The sequence below is a fragment of the Coturnix japonica genome, chromosome 3, assembly GCF_054131305.1.
Source record: "Coturnix japonica strain WE chromosome 3, WE-NBRP24, whole genome shotgun sequence".
In the NCBI taxonomy this organism is placed as follows: Eukaryota; Metazoa; Chordata; class Aves; order Galliformes; family Phasianidae; genus Coturnix; species Coturnix japonica.
The window spans coordinates 86,629,100-86,643,318 of record NC_140665.1 but is presented as its reverse complement, the minus strand read 5'-3'; the positions used below and the strand labels follow the sequence as shown (position 1 = coordinate 86,643,318).

At 37.7% G+C, this 14,219-nt stretch overlaps 1 protein-coding gene across 7 annotated transcripts in view; it reads right to left on the bottom strand.

Annotated features, from left to right (window-relative positions):
• The window catches only part of ERICH1 (glutamate rich 1), an 85,114-nt gene that overhangs the window by 13,842 nt on the left and 57,053 nt on the right, over positions 1–14,219 (bottom strand). For 3 of the 7 annotated variants that reach the window (XR_014944228.1, XR_001554412.2, XR_014944229.1), the window contains one exon: positions 11,412–11,593. The exons of the other annotated variants lie outside the window; for them this stretch is intronic. The gene's annotated coding sequence lies outside the window, so the exon portion shown is untranslated. The remainder of the gene's footprint in view (positions 1–11,411; positions 11,594–14,219) is intronic. 7 annotated transcript variants of the gene reach the window in all.

Genomic DNA, 14,219 nt, shown 5'->3' with positions numbered 1-14,219 from the left:
GGAAAAAAACTATCACCATAAAAAAGCAATGCAAGCAAGAAAGGATGCATTAATTTCAGATAGACAGCTGTAAAATTGCTTAGTAGAGACAGTTAGAACTTTTAGTTTGTATTTCTTTCCAATTGCAATACAGAGTTGAATGACTATGGACTGACAGCCATCTGTCTTGTGGGTGCCTGGAGGAAGCTTCTACACCAAAGCAACACTGACAGTTATACAGTAATATCGTGCTGCACAATGCTCTTGAACTGAGTTGGCATGCTGTTATCTCCGCCGTGTGAGGGCACTGCACAGAACAGAATGCTCAGCTGCAATGACTCTTGCTTACTCACAAATACACACTGCCAGACTGGGAATGAAAGTAAACATTCCTGCAGGGCATAATGGACGGCAATGCAAGCACATTATTCCATGCACTGAGATAACACCCAGGTCCACAGATTTAGATTTAATACCACAGAAGCAGCAGAAACTGTATGTAGAATGCCTTTATTGGGTAGGTTTTCAGATGACTTATCCCGTATACTCACAACAACAAACTGAGGGACTCAGAAAAAAAGAAGGTAACAAGGACTTCTTGACTTCAAACAGAAAAATTCCTATTTGAAAGTCTGAAGTTCAAAGCATCGAAAATTTGTGGATAACTAAATCCTATGCTTTGGATCAGCATTGGACAAATGGCTCTGCGTTAAGGTTGATGAAGGACCCTTAGTTGTTATCCAAAAGACTGTCCTCTTAGAGATACTTGCTCAATGCCATCTCAACTTTGTGACTTTCACCTTCCAAGTTTCTTGCCACTCTCATCTAAAAGTACAGGTCTTAGGTAGTTCACAAGAACGTTGCTAAACAGAACAAAATAGATCTGGGAATCACTGCTTACAGGGAAACAGCAGACTCAAACATGCATAGCTCCATTTCTGCTTCCATCCCATCCACCGCACCTTGGTAAGTCACTGTTTCCAGCTGCTTCCCAGGATGAGGCCACACTCAGACTTCCATCATACAGTACATGCCAAGTAGTTTGAAACTACTTTTCACTCTGCTGAGCTACCTCACACATCCAGTAGAGGAGAAGCCTTGCAAATTATTGAGAAAGTGGACTGGACACCTAGAAACACAGCAGCAGTCAGCTAAGTGTTTGTGTCCCAGGTGCCCTGATGGGGACACTTGAAATATTCTTGGCTTGGCATTTAACTTTGATGGCTTTTGCTTATGCATGAGGGAACTGGATTGAAAGAATGGATGTTTCCAGGGCATTCTGACAGAAACACTGCTTTTTTTCTTTCTTTTCTTTTTTTCCTCCTTTTATTCTATTCTCCCTAAAAAGCATAGGGGAGAATTAAAGGACCTCTTGGAACCCTAAAAGCCAAGTTCTGTGTTAGCACAGAGTCATAATTTGGGAGCAGAAGGCTACACTCTACCTGCTTGTTCCTGAGGGGTTTCTACAGCCACAGGTCATATTCTGCTTGGAGCAATTAGATTTTACTCAAATAAAGCTGTAGCAGCTTGATTCACATAATTAAAATAAGCCAATGGATAGCTCTGAATGTTTCTTTTCTTTGGCTGCTTTTCGTTGTTGTTTTTCTTTTTTCCAGTTTCAGTTACAAAACATTTCAGTTCTCTCTTCTGTGTTCTAACTGCAGGCTCCTGCAGCTGGTGTAGGAGTGGTACTTCTAGTTACAAGTTGTTTTAAAATCCTTTTCCTTTCACGCTTAGTTCCTACGCTAATTGGATGTACTGTGACTTTGCTGGTTGCTGCGTTGTTATCCTGTTATTACTCCTTTGTGTTTCCATTGTGCAGCTTTGGGGCCAGGCTGTGATACAGCCTTGACTAAAAGGAGCTGTGAGAGCGTTGAACCACTGCACACAAGTGGGAATCCCACAGGCAGCTTGGTCTCATATAAAGATCCTCCTGAGAATCTGCTCCTGCTTACTTCTGGACTGTGACAGCTCTGGGCAGAGTAAATGGGGCTTCTCTATAACATTTCTAGCTCCAGCAGAAAACGTTAGCACAGCTTGCTTTTTGGTTCTTCATACCACCTGCCTCTCCTCTGCAGCTTGGCACTCCATGAGCAGCAGAAGCTGGGAGAACAAGTTGAAGTTAGATGAATATCTCTGACAAATCCTCACACTTGCATCCAACAATGGATCAGGGTGTAGATGTTTAGGTAGTTAATGCTCATACTCAGAGTTAACAGGTCAATGCTATATCAATGTTATACAGAACTGCTTCTGTAAAAACTCTGCACACCCCTCCAGAAAACTGTGGGCGTGACTTCCTACGCAAATTTCTAAGTCTCAAAACTGTATTTCATCAGTAGTTAATGTGCTTATTGCAAGGATCTCTAATAACCAGCTGGAAGAAATGCAGCACAACTGATAACGCACACATTAGACAGCACCACGAGACTGTCTTGTTGAACATAGAGAATACTGGAAACGTGGTGACAGAACTCAAGCTACAGATCACATTTTGCATGAAAAGAAACAACTCTGAATTTCCCTTTGATGTTTTTTTTTATAAAAGGGAATCTTTCAGAATAAACATTCTTAACCAACACAAATGATTCCCCGCAGAGCAACCAATTCAAAATAAATATACAAGACAAAGCTGAAAGGGTATTTACTGTGACTGCTTTTCAGCTTTTCTGCTTCCCCTTAAACATACTTTAATAACAGTTTTATAGTTTTGTTGTTGTTTTTTGCTTTATCTTTTTTTGTGTGTCTTTTGATTGGCCTCCTATCTAAAACAATGCTTGTTCTTGCAGAAAGCTGAAGAAGTGCAGTCATTATTACACTTTGCGCTATTTAGGTTCCTTGGAAGTCACCCAGTGCCATGTGACTTTCTGATCAAAGGGAGAAAAAGCATAAAAAGACAATAAAGTGCAGATTAAATACATCCGAAATCATCTAGATGATCTCAGCGCTCCATCTTCAAAAAGGAGGTAGAAACAGGTAGTCATTATATTGTTTCTCTTTGGATCCCATGAAGACTAGATTCAATAGCGTTCAGCATTTTTATTAGCGAACTATAGGAAAATGTACAATCATTGCTGTTAAGATTTGCAGATGACAGCAGGGTTAGCAGATAGCAAGCAGTTATTAATGAAAGCAGTATAGGCATGTGAAACAATCCATCATTTACTGACCCCGGCACAGTAAAAGAACATCAGTATTAATACTGTCAAACAAAAGCTCAGACACTTAAGAACTAGAAGGACAGAATCAGGGACTACACACAGGAAAGCTATAAATGTCAAGATTAACTACAGGTAACTGTATTGCATATAATTCAACATGGCGTCTCTATACAATCCTATGGCAAAAAGTGGATATGAACAATGGTGTGAGAATGAAAGTGCTGCGATTTTAAAATGAAGTTTGTGTGCAGTTTGTGGGCTCCTGTTCTCCAAAGGTGTAAAAAAACAAAACTAAAATACCAAAAGATAGAAAATAGAAGAGAGTCATAAAAACAGTTTGAAGACTGTAGAAAATGCCTTAAAGCAAATAATTTAGAGAGAATTCTTAGGATTCCAAGTAGGAGGGTGCACTTTAGCTTAATTGTGGTGTTCAAATGCTTTCACAGACAGAAAATATTGGCCAGTGAGGGACTTGTATCATCTAGTGAAGAAAAGAATACTAAAAATGAATGGTTTTAAGATAATCCTAGTCAAACCAAAATTAAAAATAATGCAAGTTTCTAACAGTGAAAGTGACTGAGTACTGAAATGAATGAGCAGAGAAGGGGCTAAGTCCTCATTTCTTGATGTCTTTAAATCAAGCTTGCCTGTCTCCAAAGACTTCAGCAAAAAACCCCAAACCAACAAATTGCACTTTTGTCAGTTTCAAGTCACCGATCCTCACCCTGAAGTACAAGGGAAATTTATGACCTGATATTTAGATGGGGTTGTAGAAGATAATCCTATGTCCTTTCCAGCCTTAACCTCCATGAATCTATCAATTTACGGAGAAAAAAAAAGCTTGAGTGACTTTTGCCATCTGTAGAACAATGTGATTCACAGCAGATTGCAAATCACCCAGTAATAAGTATATGTCAGGAACTATCAAGATGAATATATCCTTGCATTGCCTTCTAATTTAAAAGTTCAGAGTTATTTAATATTTTACAGATTAATTTTATACTGGGTAATTGAATTAATGTGAAAGGGTTAAGCAGACAGGCTAATGAAACACAGTGCCATGTACTTTGCTTAATGCGGCTGGAAAAATCAATGCACTTTGGTCTGTCAGTTAGCAGTGAAAGATTTAATTGAATAACATGTCAAGTATTTTAACTGTTTATCAATGTAAATAGAATCCAGCACTATAGTAATGGTAATAGGCAAAGATGCTTTCCATGAATTCAAATAAGATTTGAACATGACCTTCATTTTAAGTCCCTAACATGCCAGATTTAGATCAAACCTGCTATCGTTACATCTACAGAACTTGGTGACCACTACTGTGAATCAACTCTATATTCAACATTGGTTCATTCTCTAAAACATAGGCAATGGGTAATCGGTTTGCTATAATTAGCAATGGTTATTTTGTTGTGCTTTTATGTTCACTTCCACTTTACTGCTGTTACTGGAGGAGGGAGGAGAACTAAATTACAGTCCCATCTTTTACTGAGCCTACATGGTAAGTGGTGAAGACCACCTTGTGCATGAGTACATAAAGGGAAAATGGGAATGAGAGGAAAAGCAGAAGCCTCTCCACAGCACGTTCCAAGAACAGCTGTATATAACTCTTTACTCTTCTCCCTTTTAACATTCCTGGGCACTGGTTTCCCTGCAGAAGAAGCAAGAAAGAGATATGGCTCTGTCCAAGCTGAAGGAGCTTGTCTCTACCAGACTAGCACCTTGAGCAGTGATGGTCTGTTAATGCAATGTGTACCTTCCTGTTTTTTTGGTTTCTTTTTTTTTTAACTGCAACAAATTGCATTTGTTTTCAGTAAGATCCAGATGTCTGCAATGCAGACGTTTCCTGCCTGTTCATGCTCTCATAGCAGCCAATCTGAAGACATAAATTCTCTTTGTACTCCTGTTATCATCCTAAAAGTGGTATCTAGAAACAATCAGAAATACAGGGCTGTACAGGGATCTATTTCATCTGAGCAATTATAAAGGTTCTCAGATGGTAATACTGACACTACTGACATCAGAAGTTAGGAGAAATTAATCCCACCTCCAAACTTTCCTTAGCAAACTACAGATGGATACTACCCTAAAGGGTACTATTTTTTAGCAGACAGATCATGTGTGCAATTGACAATTATTATTCGATTTTTTAACTTTGCTTACAAAATCTTCTAGCACTTTCTTGATAACACTTTAGCCTGTTACATTACCCTAACACGCTGCTACCTCAGATGTAATAGAAATTCATTGTGCTGATGCTTTGCAAACCCATAGTCACAGAACCAACTATGAGACCAGGCTGCCCAGAGCCACATCCAGCCTGGCCTTGAATGCCTCCAGGGATGGGGCATCCACAACCTCCCTGGGCAACCTGTTCCAGTGTGTCACCACCCTCTGTGTAAAAAACTTCCTCCTAATATCTAACCTAAACCTACCCTGTGTCATTTAAAAACTATTCCCCCCTTGTCCTATCACTATCTACCCTCGTAAACAGCTGTTCCCCCTCCTGTTTATACACTCCCTTCAAGTACTGGAAGGCCACAATGAGGTCTCCCTGGAGCCTTCTCTTCTCCAAGCTAAACAAGACCAGTTCCCTCAACCCTTCCCCACAAGAGACCTGCTCCAGCCCTCTGATCATCTTAGTGGTCCTCCTCTGGACCGCTCCAAGAGCTCTGCATCCTTCCTGTGCTGGGGGCCCCATACCTGGATACCATACTGCAGATGAGGTCTGAATCCCTGTATCAAACTGCTGCTCTTCTAAGAAAGAGTAATCAGATGAGAATATAGGCAGGTTGATGTGAGAGTACACAGTCACATTAGTCAGCACAGTAGGCAGTTGTCTTAGCACACCACTGACCTATCTATTGCCGAGCTTTTGGGCCACATTGTGGCAAAGGATAAGTAATGGAAGATAGAAAAACTTCTTCGAAGAGATCTGTGGAGGGCACTGTGGGAAAAAGCACAAACATGCTGATCTGAAAATGTAGCAAATGGGTGATGGAAGCTAAGTACCAGAGGCTGAGAGGATGGAGGTACCATCTGTGCACTGAGGACTGAGAAGACTGGCAAGATCTTGAAACAGAAAAGCAGCCTTTAGTTGAGGCAACCTAAAGCAGCCTACAGTTGATGCAACGGAAAAAGAATTGAACCACAGATTCATTCCTTCTCTATTTCTGTGTGGTTCTTTTCAATCTTAGATAACACTTTTTTTTTTTTTTTTTTTTTCCCATTATATATCCTAGATTGAGATATTACAATGTAAAAGAGAACTGCAGCTTGCTTATCTATTTTACAAATACATACAGTTCATTAAAATGAACACACACTATTAATTCTACAAACCTAAGCACTCAATTTGGAGCATGTCCTTATTAAAGCTCTACGTTTGGCCTTGGCTGACTGTGGAGCATTTATATTGTTTTCAAATAATACATATAATATACAGCTTTTCCTATCATCTTTAAATGTAGAAAACATACATAATACTTTTTAATCTCTACTTTTTCTTGATATTTATGTAGTATGTTTTCTCCCACTGCTTAGTTCATTAGATTTGGCAGTTTAAAAGGAGAAATCTTTTTCATCAAAGGAAAACACGTTTTAAAAATTGTGAAATACCCAGACATTATAATTACCCCATTAAAAAATTACTTAGATACAACGCACAAGATCAAGTAGTTAACAGTGAAGATAAATGAGCTACACAAACACATGCAATGCAGCCCTCTTTAGGTGCAATCTAAGGCTTATGCAATTAACCACAAAATCCACTTACGCTGAGGTTGGCCTAAATATCAGCATTTTTTTTCCAGTCTCAGTTTGTTGTTTTTTTGATAGTACTTTTTGTTGATACGCTTCATGCGTAGCATGCTGTACAAACATAACACACCACTCTACTTCTGTAGGCTGCTTTTATGATATACCAGATATTTTATGATACACTGAAGTGAAAGATGTTTCCTTTGGTCAAAGACAGCTTAACAATTCTCTGCTTTCACGCAGCCTCTCACAACTTTTTTCCCATCCTTCTCTTTTTTGCAAGCCTTTCTTTTCGACATGTCACTTCAGAGTTTCAGCCCACAGAGCAGAACCCCCCTGTACTGGTGCAGAGGAGAAAATCCAGCTGCCATAGAAAAGACATGAGGGAATTTATAACCCTGCAGTTTTGCTAAGTATTATAAAAATACTGCACCACTTATGAAGCAGTAACAATCTACAGCATTAGAGACTGCTCCCCATATTACATATCCACAGAATAAAAGAATTAAGGCTATACAGGCAATTTTGAGAATAGAATAGGTACTTATATACAGCAATAATGGCTTTAGACTCATATCCCTGCAGACAAGCACAGTCTCTGCTGCAGAGGCTCAAAACTACTTCAGCCTCTCGTCTCCCTTGTATGTGGAGCCTAGGGATGGGATTAGCACCTACTTAGAGCCCATCTTCTCTTCCATCATGCCACTGATCCTCCCTTGCTAAGTAATGTTTAATTAGGTGAACAAGAAATTTAACTGTTGAATCCACAAGCAGACTGCTTTCTAGTTGACCTCTAAACTTTTCATATTCCTGGAGTCTATATTAGTTCTAAATGTAAAATGTAAATGTATGTAAACTTTTTGTCTTCCCAGAAGTTTGAAATATGCTTATAATACTGTATGTACAGTTCAGTCAGAAATTCTCTGATGCAAAATTTGCTATAAAAATGCCTCAAAAATCATACCATATTGCACATTCAACAGACTGAACAACATTCAGGAGGTAAAACTGTCTCCTGTGTCATTGATAGCTTTAGCATGAGAACACAAAGCCATAAATGCTTCATCACTATGCTGAAGGAGCCATGAAATGTAAAAAACACAGTGCTCACTGATGGATATTCATTTAATTTTTTCAGTTTTCGTGTTCCAGACAAATAGGTAATAACCCTGTTCAATTAAACAATAAAAAGCATAGGGAGAATCAATATCACTTCTTCTAGAGAAGAAACAAAGAAAAGTGAGCAGGCATTAAAATTGTGGTGTGTGAAAATAGGGTGGTAAACACAGAACCAAAATTCCTCTGCAATTTTTAGCACATTGCCTAACAGACATTATTATAGGATAAGTAATGTTTGTTTCACTTTTAAACTACATATTTCTGCTGGATACTTTCACAAACTGCTCCAAAGTCCTTCTGCATCTTATGGTTTATCATAGCATTGTTTGGTGTGCTTGTTCCAGAAACAAGTACACTCCTGTGTGATAGGGTTTATCTACAATGACAATCTACAACCCATCTACTCAAATTCGGTCCAATTTTCCAAACCTTCACACATCTCAGATTTTACTTTACCCTCTACTTTTTCTAATCTCTTCTACTATAATAGCGGTAGGCTTGATAAATATAAGATTCAGCTCATATTTCAGGTCATTTACAAAGACATCAGATATCACTGTCTCTAACCCGCTATGCTCTGAAGCATTTCCCAGGCTTGCTTTGTTAGGACCAGTTGAAGTCTGCACAAAATATAATGATATATTTAATATGTAATTATTATAACTATATAATAAAATATAATGATATATATAATGATGTAATAATAAAAATACATAATATGTTCTTCCTAATTACCAATAACCTGTTTTTTTGTTTTTCAAATCTTAGCTTCTCCCAGTCCATGACTAACCAGTAACCCTTAGCACTGTTCGTAATTAATTCCAGAAAGGCCATAAATACATAGGAAACAAATGAAGCATAGGCCCATCTAAAATCAGTGTGTTCAGGAGCTTGTATGCATTGACTAGTTCTTCCAGTATTCTCTGCTGTAAGGAAGAACCAAGCAACTTTCTGCAGTCTCTCTTCTGGTTGGCTAGGGCAGTAGCAGCCCTTTTCTTGACATACATGTGTTAAAATGAAGATAATAAAACAACAGATCCATGACCATACGTTAATGTCATTACTAAGGTTACATGGCCTATCTGTAAGGGTATGTGGAATGTGAGAGTATTTGCTTCATTCGCCTTATCAGATCGAGGACCTTTTCACTTCAAAGAGAATCACAAGTAAAGAAGAAAACAATAAACAAAACCCACAGCAAGCAATAACAGAGATTATAGCAAGGACTAAAGCTCCCCAGTCACTAATTGATGGTCCATTAAGAAACTTCAGGCACAGCTTTGGATATCACCATTCTGGACTTTGTAACTAATAAGAAGAGAGAAACAAGTTCAACTGGATCATGGATACTTGAAGGCACCTGTGGGACTATGCATAATTTATTAAGAAATACTTACGAGAAAGGCTGAAAGACAGAAAAAGGGTGAACTGGGGAAGAACAAGGGGCACAAGGAGGAAGAACAAAGGGGATCAGACACGTGTAAGCAGGCACAAGTCAATTCAATTACCTAACTTCACTGAGCCTGATCATCACAGTCAATCCCATTTTATAATTAAATTCTTTTTTATCTTTCCATGTAGACCTCATTCTTGACACCCTGTGAGTGCTGCAAATCCTAGACAACCTCCACTGCATAGAGTAGAGCAAGTGAATCACCAGCTGGTGACAGACTTGGGGTGACATCAGTCTTCACATCTGTGCTGAGAGCAAGTGGACCGAGTGAGGGTTTCAGCATCAGCAACTTCGAGACCAGTACATTTTTATTTTCTGCTAGTCTGATTTTTGTGCCTATGTGAGTGCTCAGTGCTTAAGAGATGGGAAAATGCACCTGTTTGGATTTTGTGAGGCAGGGCTAGCTGGGAAGCAGAAGACCCACAGGGCAAGTAAGAAGGCCCAGTATCCAAGCAGGGGTATCTGACAGGCTGAGTGTCTGTGCTGATATTCAATGCAGCTGACAATGTGTGCAAGCTTTTGTGTCTAGGAAGTAAAGGCATGTGTGAGCTGCAGTGACATCCAACCAGAAGAGATGACTGGGTTAGTCATTGGTGTTGTTAAAGACAGTGTCCAGTCTGTGGCAATTTCTACTTTCACTGTACAGGATAGATGATGCTTGCCTAATGGGATGCTACATATCTTTTTTGTGTTGTTACTAGGCTCTATTTACTGCACAACATTCACATCTCAATCTGAGAATGAAGTGATGAATTTCCTGTGAGATCCTTCAATGTAGTATCTAGTTCAATTCTAGTATCTACATTCAAGTAGTATTTTCTTCATCCTTCAGCTGTGGGACTGAGACACACACGACACCAGAGAAAAATGACCGCAACAATTCAAGTTAGGAACTTTAAAACAGGAAATACACTGTATGAGATCTGGTTTATGTATCCTTCCTAGTAGACACAGACCAAACTCACACTCTCCATGCCTGTGTACACCTGCCTTAGCCATAACACGACTTTGTTTCTGCACCTGCTGTTCTTTAGCATGATAGCACTCCTATTTTATTTATTTATTTATTTCAGTTAATGAGAAAGAGGTATGAAAGAAATATATACTTGCCTATCACTAAAACAATGCCTCACAGTAGGGTATACCCAACAAAATAACACAAAGTAAGAACAGATGTAATATGTACACCTGCCAGCAATGTATCTTCAAGAATATGCTGGAAGAGATAAACATGTTGTCTCCATCATGGGGAAACTAAAATAGTATGATATGAAATAGCTTCATTTGTATTATCTATCAGGTGGATCACTCAACTGAGAGATGAGTTCCTCACTTACAAAGCACTGCTTTCTTCAGAATTTGAAAATATTTTACAACTATGCCATGGATATTGTTTATTGTACATCTACCCAAAGATAAATGCAGGTGCAGAAGGACTGCACAGTAACTACATCGGGAACCCTGTCCCATAGTTCTGTGGTCAGTGATGCCCACCAAACTAACACATTGGGCAAGAGTCATTCTGAAACTGCAGTCAAAATTCCTGTATAATTTCAAAGAGTACCTACATGATGTAGACATAGAAATTTATCTATTTCCATAATGTATCAGTTTATTCAGCAAAAACACAGTCCTCAGGTGCATTTTCCCTTAAATTTATAAACAAAAATACATTTCTGTTCTTTAAGTGCTTCCAGAAAGAAACTATCCATTTATAAACATAAAAATTACTATATTTGTTGAATAAAATACTTGATACAAGCTGAAACCATTTTAGATAAGGCCCTTATCCCAAAATGAAATACATATAGTCAACCAGCTGAAGATTCAGGCCACACAGCTTATGCATAGTCTTGGTCAACAACACAGATTACATCTATCTGTACTCTGCTTATTAGTCTTTTGGAGTTTGTAAAAATAAAAAATAATTAATTTACCTGAAGATGTAGAATGTATATCGACACTGCTCTTTCTGAATAATTACTACTTGACTAAGTGCTTGTATATTAAATTTTAACTCTGCACATATGGACATGAGCAAGGCTTTACTTCCTGTTCCCTGCAGGAAGGATATCTGTAATCCAGTAGTGAAACAGAGTAACGATGAGCTTGGTATGATCTGAAACAAAGAAAAAATATTTCTCTTGATACATCTTTATGAGATATCTGAACATTAAAGAAAAAGAGTTGTGTGAACATCTATTTTCATCTCTCACTATTATTTCTGTAAATCCACAGGCATTTGAGAATGAAGGCTAATACATATGAATTCCTATACAAACAGGAGTATTTTCTTACAGGATGTCAGTTATTTGTATGAGATACAATTTTGGGTTATATATTTGAAAGCTTTTTTATTATGGTTCATTATTCCAGAAGAAATGAGATTTAAATGACATGATCATCTGGGTAAGGCTAAAAGAGTGCAATCGTCTCCATTTCTTTCTGCAGAATAACTTCAAAAAGTTCGAGCTGAAAATCAGAATTCTTGTATTAAATCATGTAAAGACTGCTCTATTAAAGCCCTGAAATTTCTGTCTTAATTCAAGGATCTTCTATTTAACTTTATTTCTTTTTTTATGATAGGGATTCCTATGTTGCTTATCGCATAACATCACACTTAAGATGATTTTATAATGTTATGTTAATACAGCTTTCACATTTAATTTCCTTCTCTTTGAATGCACATTACAAAAAAAGAAGTTTAATTTAGATATTGCAGGGCCTCTGTGTATCCAGCCTGCTTATTGTTGGCACACAGTAACTCCATTACTTCTGATGTGCAAAATGTACCTCTCACACAAAGGAGACGTACATATAAAGGACAACTCTCCAAAGACAGACAGTTAAAAGAAGCTTCTGGCTCATCTCTGAGTGATAATTTCCCAGGCAACAAGGGAAGAATAATTTGAAACTTGATACAAACCAGCAAAGGGAAAATGTTAATAGATAATGGAATGAAGCTGATGAGTAAAAGCTGAATAAGTTTGTAAATTAGGAGATGATTACATTTTTTTTTTAATTAGGTGATCACCTACACTGTAATAATTGATGTGAAATGAGAATTAAGCAGCTCTCATTTCAACCAGTCTCTAACCAGCAAATGAAGCATCACTTCCAGTTGCATCTCATTGCTTTTGCTCACTGTATTGTGAAGGATCTTGAAGACAACTGGCTGCCTTCTACAAATGGCTACCGGCTTTCTGATTTAGGCTTGCAAAGCTCTCACTGGTAGAAATGTCTGCCTATTTGAATTCGAAACATTCTCTTCCCTAAGTTTATAGAAGACTGCAGAGTATTTTTTGTTAAAGACTACAAAATGGAAATACCAGTAGGACTTTTTTGATTTAAAATTCAAGATTCAAGAGCTTATCCAATGGAACCAGCAGAAGAATAATTTAAAAATATATAAAAATTATATCATAATATGTTTATTTTGTAAAATTTAGGAAAGGAGAATGTACATGTATATGAAAAAGATGGAATTAAAGGCAAAACTGAACCAAACATAGCACCTGCTACTACTGCTTCAGTGCTGGCACACTAAGTAGTAGTCAAAGGAAAAAGGGTTACCATATTGTTTTGTGAACTACAGGAAATAAAACGGATTAATTTTGTAAAAATAAGGCACTCTACTAAAATTAAGAAAAAATGCTTTATTTTCACCATGTTAAGAAGGAATAACCTTTCCTTCTAGAACACCACATCCCAGTAAAGTTAAAGTCAGAAAACAAAGGCAAAAAATAATTGAGACTTCTAATATGTAGAAGAGTCCTATGCTGCATCTCCATAACAAATACTTGAATCTACTGAGACAACAAATCTTTATAACCATGACTTTTATCACTTGCTCATTGGGAAAGAAATCTAAAATGTTAAAAACTGCACAAAACAGCCTATTACTGAGTCAAAGATAGGGAAAATAAATGTGTTGTTAAATGCCTAATTCAATGAAAAAATCCAGAGCATTATATTTTCATTCACTGAAATTCCTCAATTACTAATTGAATGTACTGCTAAACTTGGCTGAGCCAAATTAATATTTAGCAGGTGTTTAATTATCCTTTAATAATTCATAACAATATCACAGAATTGTGCAATCACAGAATGGTTTGGGTTGGAAGGGACCTTTAAGATCACGCAGTTCCAACCCCCTGCTATAGGCATGAACACTTCTCTCTAGACCAGGCTGCTCAAAGCCCATGGCTTTGAATGCTTCCAGCCTCTCTGGACAACCTGTTCCAGTGTCTCACCACCCTCATAGTAAAGAATTTCTTCCTAATATCTAGTCTAAATCTACCCTCTTACATTATAAAGTCATATCCCTGCCATTCTGTCCTCATAAAAACTCCTTCCCCAGCTTTCCTGTAGGCCCCTTTCTGATACTGGAAGGCTTGTATCTATAACAATAAAAAATAATTAAAAAGAAAACGACAACAACAAAAGAACACATACACAAAAAAAACCAAAACACTTCAGCAAATTGTTTTCTGTTTTTTTAAGTGACAAATACACACACCTGAAAACTACCATAATTGTATAGATTTGATTCTTACTTGCTTATATTTTCTCTTTTCTCTTCAATTTGATATTTTTGCTATAGAAAAGGAAAAAAGGGCAGATTGCCTAGAGACTGCAAAACTAGCAGAATTCCTGCTATCTTCCACAGAATTTGGGTTAGGCCCATAAGGAATATCCTGACTGTGGTCACTTCAACAGTTCCACTTGGATTTAATCAATAGAAG